The following is a 15,914-nucleotide window of genomic DNA, read 5'->3' as shown; positions in this document are numbered from 1 at the left end:
AGCAAAGAAGACTATCGATGTCGATTACGCAGATGATCTTGCTTTGTTAGCTGATAAAAATGCTAATGCACAAAAGTTGCTACATATCCTGGAAGAGTCAGCTGTCATGATTGGACTGCATGCAAACGCAAGTAAAACAGAATATATGTCCTTCCACAAAACCGGCCCAATTGAAACACTAGACAGAACACCACTCGAACAAGTAGATGAGTTCGAATATTTTGGTAGCTACAACTCATTCACCAAAAAAGATGTCCATGTCAGAATAACAAAGGCTTCGGGTGCATTAAATCGGCTGGAAGTTATATGGAAATCTACCCTCTTAGAACAGATCAAAGCAAAACTTTTTAGTCCTGTTGGAGACCATGCTACTGTATGATTCACCGACATGGACTCTCATTAAAAACTTGAAAGTAAGTTAGACAGAACTTACACTAGAATATTCCGAGCAGTGTTTAACTTAAACTGGAAAACACACCCAACCATTAGCGTTTTGTTTTGCCAGTTGCCCAGGATCGTTTCAGTAATAAGAGAAATAATAACACGATATGCCGGACATTGCTACAGAAGAAAAGTGAGATCGTTAATGATGTAATACTGTGGGATCCTAAATACGGAACCACTAAAGTCGGAAAACCTATCAAGACGTACACAAAATTATTGACAAAAGACACTGGCTTACAACTTGAAGATCTTCCTAAAGCCATTGAAAATAGAGACCGGTGAAAAGGGGCAAGCCACCCAGTACGATGTACCATGATGTAGATAGATATATGCATATGCGTATATGCATGTATATATACATATGAATAAAGCAAATATTATTAAAAATAACAGTTTATGCTTAATAATTTACGATTATTTATTTTTTCGATGTTTCTTATACAGTGAGTGCAGCTTGATTATGCAACACCTTACTTTTTTATATAACCCCTCAAACATATATTGAATCTTGAAAGTTTTTTATTTTATCAAATCATTATTTTTATACAGACTATTATGTACTTATGCATTAAACCCTAAACATTTTGATTAAACTTATTTTTTTATACGATAATAATCTTTTGTATAATAAGTGGCAAATGCCCTGCTCCCCATCTGGCATCAATTGAAATGGATGGCTCTCGTCTAGGGGAGGCCCCATGTTTTGACAAGCTTCTGGGTTTGACCTTTACTCCTGATCTGAAATGGAACATGTGCATCAAGTTTGTTGCTAAGGTCGCTGGAAAAATGGTGAGTTCCTTCCACCACTGCAGAAGATATCTCACTACTGATGCAATTCTCTATCTATATAAAAGCCAAGTACGTCCAACGATGGAGTACTGCTGCAACATCTGGGCAAGAGCTGCTAAAAACAGCCTATCCTGCCTTGACAGAGTACAAAATAGACTTCATGGGTTAGTGAGGGATGCCCTTTTCTCTTTCCTGCAACCTCTCTCCCACAGAAGAGACGTTGCGAGCCTATCTTTGTTTTATCGTTATTTCTATGGCATGTGCTCGGCTGAGCTCCAATCTCTAGTCCCTTCGAGCCAATCTTTCATGATAAACACCTGTCTAGCTGAAACCACTGTCAATAATTTTCCCAACTCTTTATCTGTGCCTTCATTAAAACGTAGATTCCATGAACAAAGCTTCTTTCTTAGAACTGCACACCTATGGAACTCTCTTTGCCTGTTTCCCACCTGACTACAACTTGGATGTCTTCAAGTCCAACATAAACCGCCCACTTAAGTAATCTAATTTATCAAATCTCCATTACTAACGATTACTACGATATTATCCCATCTATTACTGTACACAAGTCCAACATAAACAAATTCCTGATGAACGGCCCCCTTAAGTAATGACACTTTATCAAATCTCCAATACTAATGAATACTGCAACACTATCTCACTGATTACTGTACACAAAATAACCCTTATCCCCGAGTGGCTTCTGGGCCTGGATAAGTGGTGACCTCCATGTAAAAAAAAAAAATAAAAATAAACAAGTTTCTGGTTAGATGATGTAAACGGTAAAAAAAATTGATTATTTTGCTGTTTCAAATGCTTTTATTCAACAAACACAACATCAAAATGAATAGAACACACAAACTACAAAACAAAGAAAAGAGTTGCAATGTTATTCACTTTATTGGGTCAACATAGCCTTCTCGATTTTTGAGGATTTAAGAAAACGCTTGTCGAAGGCCGAAGTAAGTTTTTGGACTTTACATGGCTTAATTGATCTACAGGCCTCCACTACTGCAGGCCCTTCTGTGGGGCATTAGAATACGCCGACTGCCCCCCTGCAGTGGGTAAAAGTCCCTCAATGGGGGTCCTGGATATGACCTTAAACTATATCCAGTGGTCAGGCCCCAGCTTGTGGGCTTTGGGGAGTGTGGAGCAACCCTTTAATTACCATTGCTCCCATGTCCACTCTGACCCGGAGTGGTAGTACCTGTTAAGGTCCCAACTATGGGTTAAATAGAAACCAACGTAAAAACAACAAATATCTTCTATTAAAAAATGTTTTCTTAAATCTTTGGATTCGGCATTAAATAACCCGAAAAGGGTTGATATGCCGTAAAACAAAAACAACCAACCAACCAACCAATACTGCAATCCAGAGAGAATCAAGGGATTAAATTGCGTCCCATCAGTATAAATTTTACATGTAATGATGGCCCACAAAATTTCCATTGGGTTTAAGTCTGGGCTGTTGGGAGGCCAAACCATCAATCTGCCTTCTGTGAAACCGAGGTCACTTAACCATCTTTGTGTGTTATGGGATTTGTATCCTGCTGAAATACCAAGGATTTTCTCCCCATAAAAGTTTTATTTTTCAGCCAGGGAATAAAAAGTCTGTATGAAGCTGGCAGTAACCCTTGGAACCAATTTTTATCCCTTGTGAACCCCTAAATCGTCCAATAATCTTATTGACCTTGATTCCTGGCCAGAACATTATACCTCCATCACCTTGCTGTCGGCAGATCCGTGATGCAACTGGGCAACCATTCAACAGCCAACCAGACGCCCACTCGTCTGATCCATCTAGCATCGCTTGGCATTCATCCGTGAAGACAACGTTCTTGAAATCCATCTTCAGATATTGTTCAGCCCCTTGAACACGCTTTTCCAAGACTCTTTAATGTCTTGCACCTTGAAGTTTTCAACATTTGGGGTGCACCAGCTTGCAGAAAAAATTTCTTGCTTGTAGAATGAGGTGTCCTTAGCAATCTGGCACTTATTCCTCTCAAGTTTTCTTAAATAGGCTCTTTCAGGTACTTCCCTACTGGTCTTTCCATTCGCTACATGCGCTTTCATAGTTCGATGATCTCTGCAAAGTTTTTTTGGATACTTCTATGGTAGTCATTCCTTTACCAAGCATTGAAGTTACTTGAAGTCGATCGGAATTGGTTAAACCTGTCTTTTTCCTCATTTTGTCACTTGTGCTTAATCAAGTCGGATGGCTAAAACTACCACTTTTTAGAAAAATACATAAAGAAGACTATCAAACTGAATATTTTTAAGTATAACTCTGTATAGGGAAGAAAATATGACAAACTATATGCTTCAAAATTTTACCAGAAAATATGAAAAATTAAATTTTGGTAGCAAAAAATTGATTTGCTTAATTAGGTCGCACCCACTGTAATATTTTTGTGTAAAAATCAAAATCTTTATATAAGTTCTATATATATCACGAACGTTTTCGGTTCTTCATTGAATAATCATAAGGTGTAAAAGTAAATAAACAAGAAAGCTGAAGATAAAGAGGAGAATCTCAAAACGTAGCTGTAAAACAGGCGTTTGTAAATAGTTAGACCACAGAAAAATGTACCTAAACTGTTCAGGAGACACATTAATTAATGTCACACACACACACACACACCCACTAGCAGGTCGCCTGGCGTTACCCAATCATGAAATATGCTTAAATATGATATTTAATTTAAGCAGATTTTGTAAATATTTATTATTTTAAAGTCAATTCTCTATTGATTATTATATTGTACCCGATATAGAGCAGTTATTTCAAAAGTAAAAAAAAAAGCTAAAATCGAAGCCGAAACAGCAGTCCAGCGTTATTTGTTACCATTTGAGCTACCAACATATATGGATATTAAATCTCTAAAAATTAACCGATATTAACGTATTAATGTACATTTGCACATGTTGAGAGAAACAGTGTAAGTAAACTTAAGCCTACCATGTTCGGATTTTATCAATTTTAACCCATTAGCAGCTATTTTCACAGACTAAAAAACAAATTTAATAGATCCAAATTCCCTATGTCTGTAGACTAAAAATTGGAGTACTTTGATAGAGATCATTCCTCACGCGGACGGAAGTTCCTATCCGTCGTGATTACCACCTGACGAAGGCCAGAGGAATAGTTGGCCGAAACGTCGTGAAAAAAACAAAAATCAAACAAAAAAAAACAACAACCAATAAAGATGAGAATAATAGTCCGAAATAAAAATAGATTAATTCTTATGACAGGTTTTAAATAGTGATACGAAAATTAGGTGATATATAAATATTTAAATAAGCTCCTGACAAAGACGCGTCTGGGATAAATGTTTTCGCATGCTTTATTTCTTTTAAGGGAAATGTCTTTACATATTGTTCTATTGTGAAAGTGTTTTTTTATTCAATAAGTCTGAAGAGAGGCTGGTTATGTGAAAATTTTCAAACGCCATAATGTTTGAATTTGTCCAATTAGTCTTGAAACAATTGTAACTAACAATGAAATACACTTTTTGTTGCTATCAATTCTTTTTTTGAAGTCTTGGTTTTGTTAATACATTATATGAATGCTCAATTATGAAATATGATAATTTTGTAGCTTACAATTTAAGTCATCTCTTTTTGGCTTAAAATTTATTGGTATATGAAAATTTACTGTATTATACAAACCCAGTAAAATTCGGTATATTACAAAGTCATATATATATCTATATATATATATATATATATATATATATATATAAAGTCATCCACATACATTACTGTTTCGCTGTATCACAGCTCATCTGTGTGGCTAGACTAGCAATTACCTCAAGCTAGGTTTATATATATATATATATATATATATATATATATATATATAAAAGGCACTTTGTGTGCGAGAATTCATTTCCTATGGACGTCGAAACAACCAGGTAATTTTTTTTTTTAAATTTCACACAACATACTTTTTGTCTGGACGTGTTCTTTCATAAGTTTTGTATCGGAATGCCTCTGATAAGTATCAAAAATCGTCAATTGATAAATTAAAGAAGGCACAGTCAAATTTTGAACAAAGTTAACAACTTATAAAACCTAATATAACAAGTGCATTTAAGTAGTTCTCTCACCGCACAAGCAGACGAGCTCAGCGTATAATATCAATAGTAGGTTCTTTGAAAGAGAGGAGCGCATTTGAAATCAATGTTTCTGTTTAGAGCATGATTGAACCATCAATGTAGACTACAATGTATAGTGGACAAAGTTACTGAGGCAGGGCATGTGAAATTTCTCAGTGCACCACAATGGGTTCGCAACTAGAGCAGGCAATCAGGATTGAAAAATAGGCAATTTCACTAATTTTGATGACAAAACGTATGGTCTGGAACATTCATTGATCCTTATTCAATCCCAGACAACGTCGAGTCTTCCTGCAAGTATATATGAGAGAGAGAGAAAAAAACCCACAAAGTTATCTTTTTCAAATTCTCAAAATCACACTAAAATAGTGTTTAAGCTGACAAACCAAATGTTGCCAATTTTCATTTGTTACCGTTGTACTCTGTTATTACCAATATAATAACGTGTTTAGACACAATTTATTTTAAAAAAATGTAAAACTTGTCTAATGTAAAAATGTGTCGCTTGAAAATAAAATCGACAAGGGATAAGTTATCTTAAATTGTATATGATAGGAATAGAAGATTGTGTCAACGAATGATCTCAGAATATGACAAAAGTTAAGGAAGAGGATTATACAATTTCAAATGCTGGTTTAGGACCGTTTTGATCACCATGATCAGGAAGGATTATTAATGGGAATTGTATGGTGTAAAAAAAAAAATGTATGAAAACATAGGCTCTTAGAAATCTTGAAAAATAAAAAAAATAATGAAAAAAAAAACAATATCGTTTTATGCTTCAACTGCCATCCACTCATCATCAATATAGATATACTAGCAAGGAGACTCGACGTTGCCCGGGATTGAATGATAATCAACTAATATTTCACGCTCCTATATTTTTATATATTTTTTATATTTTATGATCAGCCGTTTCAGAATCTATAAGGAATTAATTCACACACGCACAAAGTTGCATTTATAATTGTGTGTGTGTGTGTGTATATATATATATATATATATATATATATATATATATATATATATATATTATAATGTTATTACCTACGAATATATGATTCATCATTTTATCAAAATAATGGGGGGGGGGAGGAAATATCGTTTTATCCTTCAACCGCCATCCACTCATCATAAATATGTATATATATTAGACAATTAATCGGAATTAAAAAAATGGGAACTTTTGAGGTATCGTAATTGATTAAATCTGTGTTTATTTTCCGATGCCAAAGCGATTCCTTTCATTATGTTTTTTAAAAATTTTATTTTGTTTAAAACAAAATCATGCATTGGGAACATCAACTTGAAAGAACAGTTGGAAATGACTTATATACCATACATTACGACCATGTAATCCCTACAGCCACCCACCTTGAAAATGCTGCTGTCAAACCTGACATAGTTATATGGAATAAGTCAGAGAGTGGAAAACTTGGTTGAAGTGAGTGTCCCTAATGATGAAGGTCTGAACAGAGCAGCTGAAAGAGAGAAACAGACCAAATATCAAGGTCTCATGTATGATATGAAAAGAAACTGGAATCTTAGGGAGATATCAATCATACCAGTTATTATACGTGCCACAGGGCTTATGAAGAAGAACTTGAAGTCCTATCTAACAAAAATTCCTGGTGAACGAAGCACAAAAGGGATCCAGACAATTGCATTTTAGTGAACTAACGAGGATATTAAAAGGGGCAATGCTGGCAGTTCGTTAGGCTGCCCCATACTCAGCGTTACAACCTTCAAAGGAAGAAAATTTAAAAAAGGTAGTGATAATAAAGTAATAAATATTAAGAAGTATACCATTTAATAAATAGTTATTTTATACTACTACTAAAGCTAAAAACTATAGATGACACCCTCCTAAAAGTGTGTTTTTATGGTTGAGAAAATATATGCACAATTTACATGTGTTTTTACAGTAATCAGGAAATAACAATTTTGTAGTTAAATATTAAGAGATTTATAGAGAATCAGAATCGGGAATTTAGTATGTAATTGGAAATCGTATTGGAATCAGGAAAAATATTGGAATCGTCCCATCACTAATATATATATATATATATATATATATATATATATATATATATATATATATATATATATATTCAAGCACGTTAGATTGTACACTACAGATATATTTTTTTTCCGATTTTTCCGGATATCCTTTGAATTCGCCGAGTGGTCTTTTTTATTTCAGCTGGCATGTTGTATATAGTGGCGCCCAAAAGTTCTTATTCAGTCATATTCTTCTGTGTCGTGTCAAGTCAGACATGTTTGAATAATGACTTGCTGACAAAATATGCAAATATATATATATATATATATATATATATATATTGATTGTTGGAGAGCTATTGGCTACACATTAGCAAACGTGTTTCAATGACCCCCTAGCAGGGAAAATCACCTCATCAGGCCAAAAATGGTTTTTGGCCTGATGAGGTGATTTTCCCTGCTAGGGGGTCATTGAAACACGTTTGCTAATGTGTAGCCAATAGCTCTCCAACAATCAATATATTGCTCTGTTTCATGCATTGAGCACTCTTTGGAATGACATATTGTGTTGTTGTTATGAGTTACTGAAAAATTCTACCAACAGTATAATAATTATATATATTATTTTCTAATGTAATTACCAACGAATACATGTTTAATCATTTTATCACTTCTCAGCGTGGTTCATTCAACACAAATCCAAAAATATTGGAACCGAAAAACTGAAGTCCAAAGTTCTACCACTGTAGCTACATATGAATTAGATATTATATGCATCTACACATAAACGTGTCTCTGCTAATTGAATTTCTACAAATCCATTCCAAACTAACTTTATTGCAGTTGTTATAACTTTGTTTTAGATGCAATGCTCCAAATCTTTTCGAAAACCATTTTGTTTTTCTGTCATAAATTTCGTAAAATGGTAATGACACCATTATTTATTTAAAAACATATAAATTTTATTTTCTCCTCAGCCTGGAAACTAAGATGTTAGAGAATATTTATTATAGTATTTTATTTCATTTATTTTATTCGATATAGAAAATGCATACTCGTTGTTACATATGCATACATGCAAACACATGTGAGGTTCCTTCAATAAGTTTCTAGACTTTTTTGTACAGGCATTTAAAATTGTCATAGACTCTTGAGAATTCAGCATGTTATTGCTATACATCTTATGAGATGACTAATTTTTATGATTTCAGCAGGAATTGGAATACACCCTAATAAAGCCTGATTTTAACAGATGGTGAATTTCCAAAATGCAATGTGAACATGTATATCCCTGTTAGGGGAGCTGACAATGTTAGGCTTTTGCTATTCTTAATGGGAGGTGTTGACATCTTCCTACATACAGCGACTGGTATACCCAAATTTGACACCCATCTGATAATGACCAGGATCTACATTGCTTAACTTTGGTGATCTACCGTAAACCGTTTAATGTTCGATTGAGATTAAATCACTAGTTTTCCTCCCAATTAAATATTCACAACAAGAACTCACCTAGATCTACTCACTGCAATGAACTTTCCTTTCTCCTTCTTTATACCAAAAACCAAGCGGGATTTTCATGAACAAAGTTTCTTTCCAAGAACATTTTATCTATGAAACAAAATACCACAAGGCTATCTCCAAACTCACTACAACTTCAAGACTAATGTAAATAAATACTTGTTGAGTTGTCCTCTTGAATAATCATTTCCTCTTAAGTAATATTCTGTTCACTCCACCAATTGTTTTTAATCCACTCATGGCAACAATCTCTTTGACTCTTATTTGCATAGAGTTCCAAAGCTTTGATAATCAAGGACTCATTAGTCCAAAAAAAAAAAAAACATGAATAAAATTGCCAAATAGTAGTTTAGTAGAAATTAAGCTTGATATAAATAGCCATTCGCTTTTGAAGCAAATAGCCATTTATATCAGTTTATATAGACTTCTCTTGATGTAACTAATGATGTAGCAAGTTTTCAACGAATTATTGATAATATAGTTACAGAAAAAAACGCATTTGCCTATGTTGCTAACGTCAGTCAGTGAACTCAACAAACCAGACTCATTTTTATTTTCAATTTTCTTATCAGTTAGTTAAAACTGGGGATGGGGTATCATACTAGATTCAAATATTTACCCACGATTTCATATATTCCAACCGAGAGATCTTTTTAAGATTCTAACCGTCCCTTTAAGTACAATTGTTTCAATTTCTCTTGCACTTGGTTCACTGACTATATCTGCCAGCAGGTAGCTTTTTTGAAATTCTTTTGATTTTGCAGTTGTTTCTAATAATTACTGGAATGATATGTTTGCAATCTGAAATGATTCATGACATAGGGTGATTAAAGTCTTTGCTTAAGCTACAACTCTTCGGTTACAACGTCATGCCATACATGAAAGTTCATAAACATAGTTTGCTAGCCGCTCATTTCTGCATGTGTCCTTTTTCTGTCATCTTACTAGACTGAGGAAACACCACCTACAATTAAGCTCGTTTATACCACAACAAAAGGACCAAGTCGAGACAATGGGTTTAAGGCAAGAAGAGTTTTTTTTCACTTGGATCGTGTAATAGCAATACTACAAACAGCCTAATCCTCAAAGAGTCGAAATATATGCAGTAAACAATTAAATGAGAAAATAAACTAAAACCAAAACGTATAAGTAAAGAAAAGATATAAGGGAAGTAACTCTAGTAATAAAAATATATTCCATGAGGGTGACCTCCCCTTGAAACAAAGACATTAACTAATAAATAAGAATACAAAACCAAATAAAATGAATATTAGAATAAACACGCATAAATGTAGAAATAAAAGTTATAAAAAAATAGGAAAAAAATAAATAATAGGAAAAAATTGGAAATTAAAACTAAAAAAATACAAAATAAAGGTTTGTAGCAGAAATTTTGGTTAGCACGGTATCCAAGATGGCCGACTTGTAACAACGTGGAGATGGAATTTCTTTACCCCACACGAAATCATGTACAAAATTAACTTTTTGTTGGTAACATCGAATGGAAATAACATCTGACGAATTGATTAGAATTGGAAATTTTATGAAAACATAAAATTGCGATCTCATTAACGAAACAGCTGTAATGGAGAAATCCAAGATGAAATAAACAAAAGTTACAAAAAAAGAAAAAAATGTAAGTTTTTGAATTTCAACAAAGTCTTGTACTATATATGCTCTGCACCTATAGATACTCGAACTTAACGATGATTCAGTTTTTATCATAAGTCTCCACCCGTTAAACGAAAACAGTATACATTGTAATTAACAATATTTCAAAAATAAACATTTACAACAAACACACACACACAAACACACACACACACACATATATATATATATATCATAAAAACGACATTATTTTTGCATCAACCTAATACCATGTTCCATGGAGAAGGATAAGATAAGCCATGTGAAGTGGGAGAGTTGCTGAACATAAATGACCAAGCTCTAAGGGAAACGAGTCGGTATTTTGCTCATGTTTGATAAGTAAACCTCCATCAGCAAAAGACGTACATGCGTAGTGTACAAAACGGTGATCAAGGAAAAATCCCTCATTGTAAAGAGTTCCAGTGTTGTGAGCCATGTTTCTTCAAACTTTACAGAACAGATGGCTGTTCTAAAAACACTTAACAGTTATGCCTGAAGAAAAATATATAAAAATAAAGCTCGCTAATTTATTTATCATCTCTTATCAGAACATTTCTACACCCACATAATCGCACCTTTAAACTCCCGTCAAACTTACTTCCATCCTAAGTTTTTCTTTGAGCTGTGTGACGTCACATCCGTTTAAGTATAATCTGGTAATCTACATATATGATAACACAAGCAAGACATTATTATATGGAACAAACCTGAAATGATCACTATGATTCTTGATGTAACCATCACAACAGACTGTAGCCTCAATTAGGGCTGGATCAAATGCAATTGTATTTGTATTTCAATTGTATTTAAATACAATTTTAATGTAACTGTATTTGTATTTGTATTTTAACATCACAAGAAAAAAGTACTTTGTATTTGTATTATGGCATCCAGGAAAATAGTATTTTGTATTTGTATTTATATTTGAGAAAGAGAGAGAGAGAGAGAGAGAGAGAGAGAGAGAAGGAAACTTTCAGAGCTCTAATGATAATAAAATGCAATGAGGACATGATATAGAATGTAATGTAGATGTCAAATTTGGAAGGAAATATTTCTTTTCTTTTTCTTCTTTTTTTTGCATATTTTCAGATTTCTTTATTACTTTGGAAAAAAAAGTACTTATATTTGTTTTTGTTTAAATCAGTTATTGTATTTTTATTTGTATTTTGAGATTGAGGAATAAAAGTATTTGTATTTTTAGACTTAGGAATAAAAGTATTTGTATTTGTATTTCTGGTAACCTAAACGAAAGTATTTGTATTTCAATTGTTAAAAGTCAGCATTTGATCCAACCATAGCCTCAATAGAGTTGAACGTGAACAGGTAACGAAATATTAGGATCGCAAAAATGATTTGAAGGCAGCATGGCCTCTAAAAGAAAGAAACACCCTGTCGGTTGTACTAGAAGCAAATAAATTCATAAAAACCCTCTTTAAAATACTTGGGCAAAATCCACGGAATGAACTGAAATAAAATAAAATAAAAGGGAGCAAAACAATCAACTTCTTAGAAAAGTTGTGTTCTCAAGTATGTGTTGCAGCTTCCTCAAATATGTTGAGAGGACAGGATGGTCGGCTTGTGTGATAGACGATCCCGTCCTCATGTGTATGGTGAATGTATTGGATGGTAGAAAGATTGAAAAAGCAAATGATGACGAAAACATACCGGTATAAATCAGCTTAGGAATGCAATTTATTTACATAAATATACATGAGAAATATAAGGAAAGAGATAGAAAGAATAAGAGTTCGTTGAGAAATAAGAGTTTGTTACTTGCGATTGGTGATAGGCTGACGCGTTAGTCAGGACATTGGTGGCATCGACTCTTGATTACATCTTGACTGCTTGAGGGTCCAGCGCGAAAGAGGGAGAAATACGAGAAACATGAAGTGACGTAGCTAGGTCGCTCTCCGGTAAAGGGAGACAATCGAGTTAGCCTGGGAGATCAACTCTCACAAGTATGCACATGTGTTATGTTTCCATATTGTATCATGCATAAAAGTTCATAAACGTACTTTATCTGCTAGTTTTTGCACGCGTCCTTTGCTTTGAATCTGTCAGACTAAGGTAACAGCGTATGCAAATTACTTTAATAAGAGATTATATCTTCGATATTCCCTGGTGAAAAAAATGGGCGCTTATATTTATCTTTCTGTTGTCATTCTTGTCTACAGAGAAAGCAAGGACGAGAAAAAGAACAAAAGATAGTTTGTTTGATATATTTAATAGCATCATCATTTTATACTTTTAAATTATAGGCTTTATTTTTACAGCATCTTTCTTGGTTGTTGTTTGCCACAGACAGCTTGATTTCCAAGAGATTTCGCATAGTACCTTTTCGATTCATGGAATTTCAACTTATTTATTTCTGGAAAAATGTGCTCACTGAGGAGTCCCCAAAAGTTGAATCTTGATGCATCCAGTCAGTGCCAAATAATTTGTTAGCGTTTCCTAATCACGAGAAATCCGAACAAACCAGATGCGGGATCCCCAGCAGAAATCATCCGTATTTGATAAACTGCTACCCAAACACATAATACACAACAGAACCTCTACAATGCCAACAAAACGGTTTAACAGTGGAGATAACGTGTATTTTAGACATTTTAGAAATAACGTTAATTTTGTTAGAAATAATGTTACATACATCATTCAGGGCCCAAAGTTCCAACATAAGAGGCACCTGAACTAAATCAGGAAACGCTTCTACGAGGATCAAGGAGAATCACCGCAGGACGGAAGTGAGGCGATTGAAATGTGTATGACTGTTTTGACATAGACCCTCCAAAAGGGGTGTAAGAACCGAAACGCTCCGGCAGAAAGAGGAAGCGCACAGACCCCTTGCTGGTCTGCCTCAAAAGGAAGAAATACTAATTTTCACAACCGCGGAAATCAGCTTGGGAGGGGGTATTGTGGGGGAGTCGCCCTCCAAATGGACTGTTCTATCCATTATATAAACCATAGACCTTTTGATCCCAGGTGTGGATTAAACACCAGAGCGACCCTCGCCTGCTCGGTGACGTTTACTATTTTCAGTTGTAACCTTTTTACGTTGTTGTTCCAGTAATACATTGTTTAAACACTATTCCGTTGTTCTGTTTTCTTTGTGGCTTATTGCAAGCCATGAAGAAAATAAATAAATTTATTTATTATTTTAGTGTGTATTTCGCGTGAAAATTTATAATTTCGACGGCGATATATTTTTCTAATAAAAATAAAAGTAAAGTATTCCTTTATTGTAAAAAGTAAAAACTGCTGGGTGAAAATGAATTCACTAGTTTCTGTGAGGAAAAAAAAAAGAAAGAAATTAGCTGTGGAAATTTGCTTTCAAATTCGTCGATAAAGCCTGTATTTTCTTGTTTTTGAGGTTGCTGAAAAAATTCGCCGCTATTTCTCTACGTTTGTTGTTCTTCTAAATCCTTGTCACACGTGTCGTGGCTTCATTTTTAAGGCTTTTGAGTAAAACGCAGAAGAACTTTCCATTGCCAATGCAGTGGGTAAAATATGTTCTGAGCTCTTAAAATCCTTCGCCACTAATGTTCTTGATGACAAAGATTCGAATCCTCAACGCCAGTGTTGTGATCCCGTAAAGGTCCAGAAAAAGACACTACTCGGGAATTAGTGGAAACAAAATATATGGAACAGAAAAGCAAATACAACAAATAAAGAGAATTGGGAGACATCAGCCCGACCGCCACGAATGCAAGACTCGAACATAACCTGTGATAACGCCGAGATACATATTCTTCCGGTTTTTATAATGGATGGAAGAGTTCATTATTATTCGTAGCAAGGGCACACCACAACGGAACCATAGTACGATTCAATACTAGTGCAAATTATCTACATATAAAATTTACAATAAATAAGGTTTCCTGGCATATATCATTGAACAATATCGATTTGCCGTTAAAAAGTAATCAACCAATAAACTGCAACCTACCTTATATATGGAAAGTAGGGCCCCAGGCTATACTGGATATCCATGCTAGTTTTAAATATTTTCTCACGACCCTCACACAAAAACTAGTAAAAATGTTTGAGAGTAGACCCTTTTTAAAAGACACTTGAGCACATATGAACAAATTGACCTCTGTGCAAGCACTTGTACCGATAAACTTGTGCTATATGTAGTGCTGCTACTTCGCCACGATATTTTAATCTTTGAATAACTGTGAAACACACACACACACACACACACACACACACACACACACCAATGTGCTTGCTATCTTTATCCTAATAATAGAAACGAATTGAAGCCGTCTAGCTTGATCTGTAAGAGTTCTACTCATTGTAGTTGGTTAGATTGTCCGTTTAATTATTATCCAGTGTAAGGTAAGGCGGTAACTATAATTGCGGTCACGACTTGCTTGCTATTTTATTTATCTCTTTTTCAAGATGTTAGACATAAGGTCAGCTGTGGGTTCGATAAAAAGTGTTTCCGTAGAAATCAATTGGATTCGAACTGAATTCGTTTTCAGTCCCTGCCGCTAACCACTTAGCCACCTGGCTTGTTATATATATCTATGAAAAATCATAAAACATTTTTGCGACAAATATTTTCAGAGGACACTGAAAGTTTTTTATCATTATTGTTCTCTTTTTACGTACATGTCACTGCTTGTAAAGGTCCGGGAGCCATTCGAGGATCGTAGTCAAACTGAGGATAAAAGTTAAATATGTTTTTAGTTTTTACAGCCACAAAAAGATTGGGGCCATTGGATGGAATGGAAAGAACATTACATTAGGAAACCTAACAGAACGCCTCAGCAAGTATTTATTCACATAAGACTTGAAGAAAACTTTGTTCATAGAAGGGTGTTTGATTTATAATACAGAGATAAAAAGGAGAGTATTTTTTTAATGTTGTAGCTAGGTGAGCTCTTGCTATGTATGTTTTACAGAAGCTATGAGAGATTGGAGCTTAATCGAGCATCTACCATGAGCATAAAGATATAGAATTTTATCTTCAACTAAAGAATTATGGTCACAATGATCAGTTGGCGAAAATAATGGATTAAACTTTTTTTCTTTATAAATATGCTAACCTTTTTGGGTATATGGAATAAAAAAAATTGGTATATCAGAATCAAATATTATTTTATAAGAGAAGGTTATTATTAGAGAAACCGACTAACTTTACCTTACATATTAGATTATAAAGCTGTGCTGGAACTGGTACCCCGCTTGTATAATATATTTTTAATTTTGCGTTTGGATGTCGTTTCTTTAATTCTATCTACAGTCAAAGAAAAAAAGTACTCCAGACTTTGTTTATCTCATTGAAAAGAACTTTTCTAATACTTGAAGATTTCTTTGATTTTCGCAATCGTTTTCTTGTCTCCGAATTAATATTTGATGTTTCTTTCATGAGAGCCATGTTTATTT

The sequence above is a fragment of the Euprymna scolopes genome, chromosome 9 (assembly GCF_053919585.1).
Source record: "Euprymna scolopes isolate OS-2025 chromosome 9, ASM5391958v1, whole genome shotgun sequence".
Classification (NCBI taxonomy): domain Eukaryota; kingdom Metazoa; phylum Mollusca; class Cephalopoda; order Sepiida; family Sepiolidae; genus Euprymna; species Euprymna scolopes.
This window is presented reverse-complemented; position numbering follows the sequence as displayed.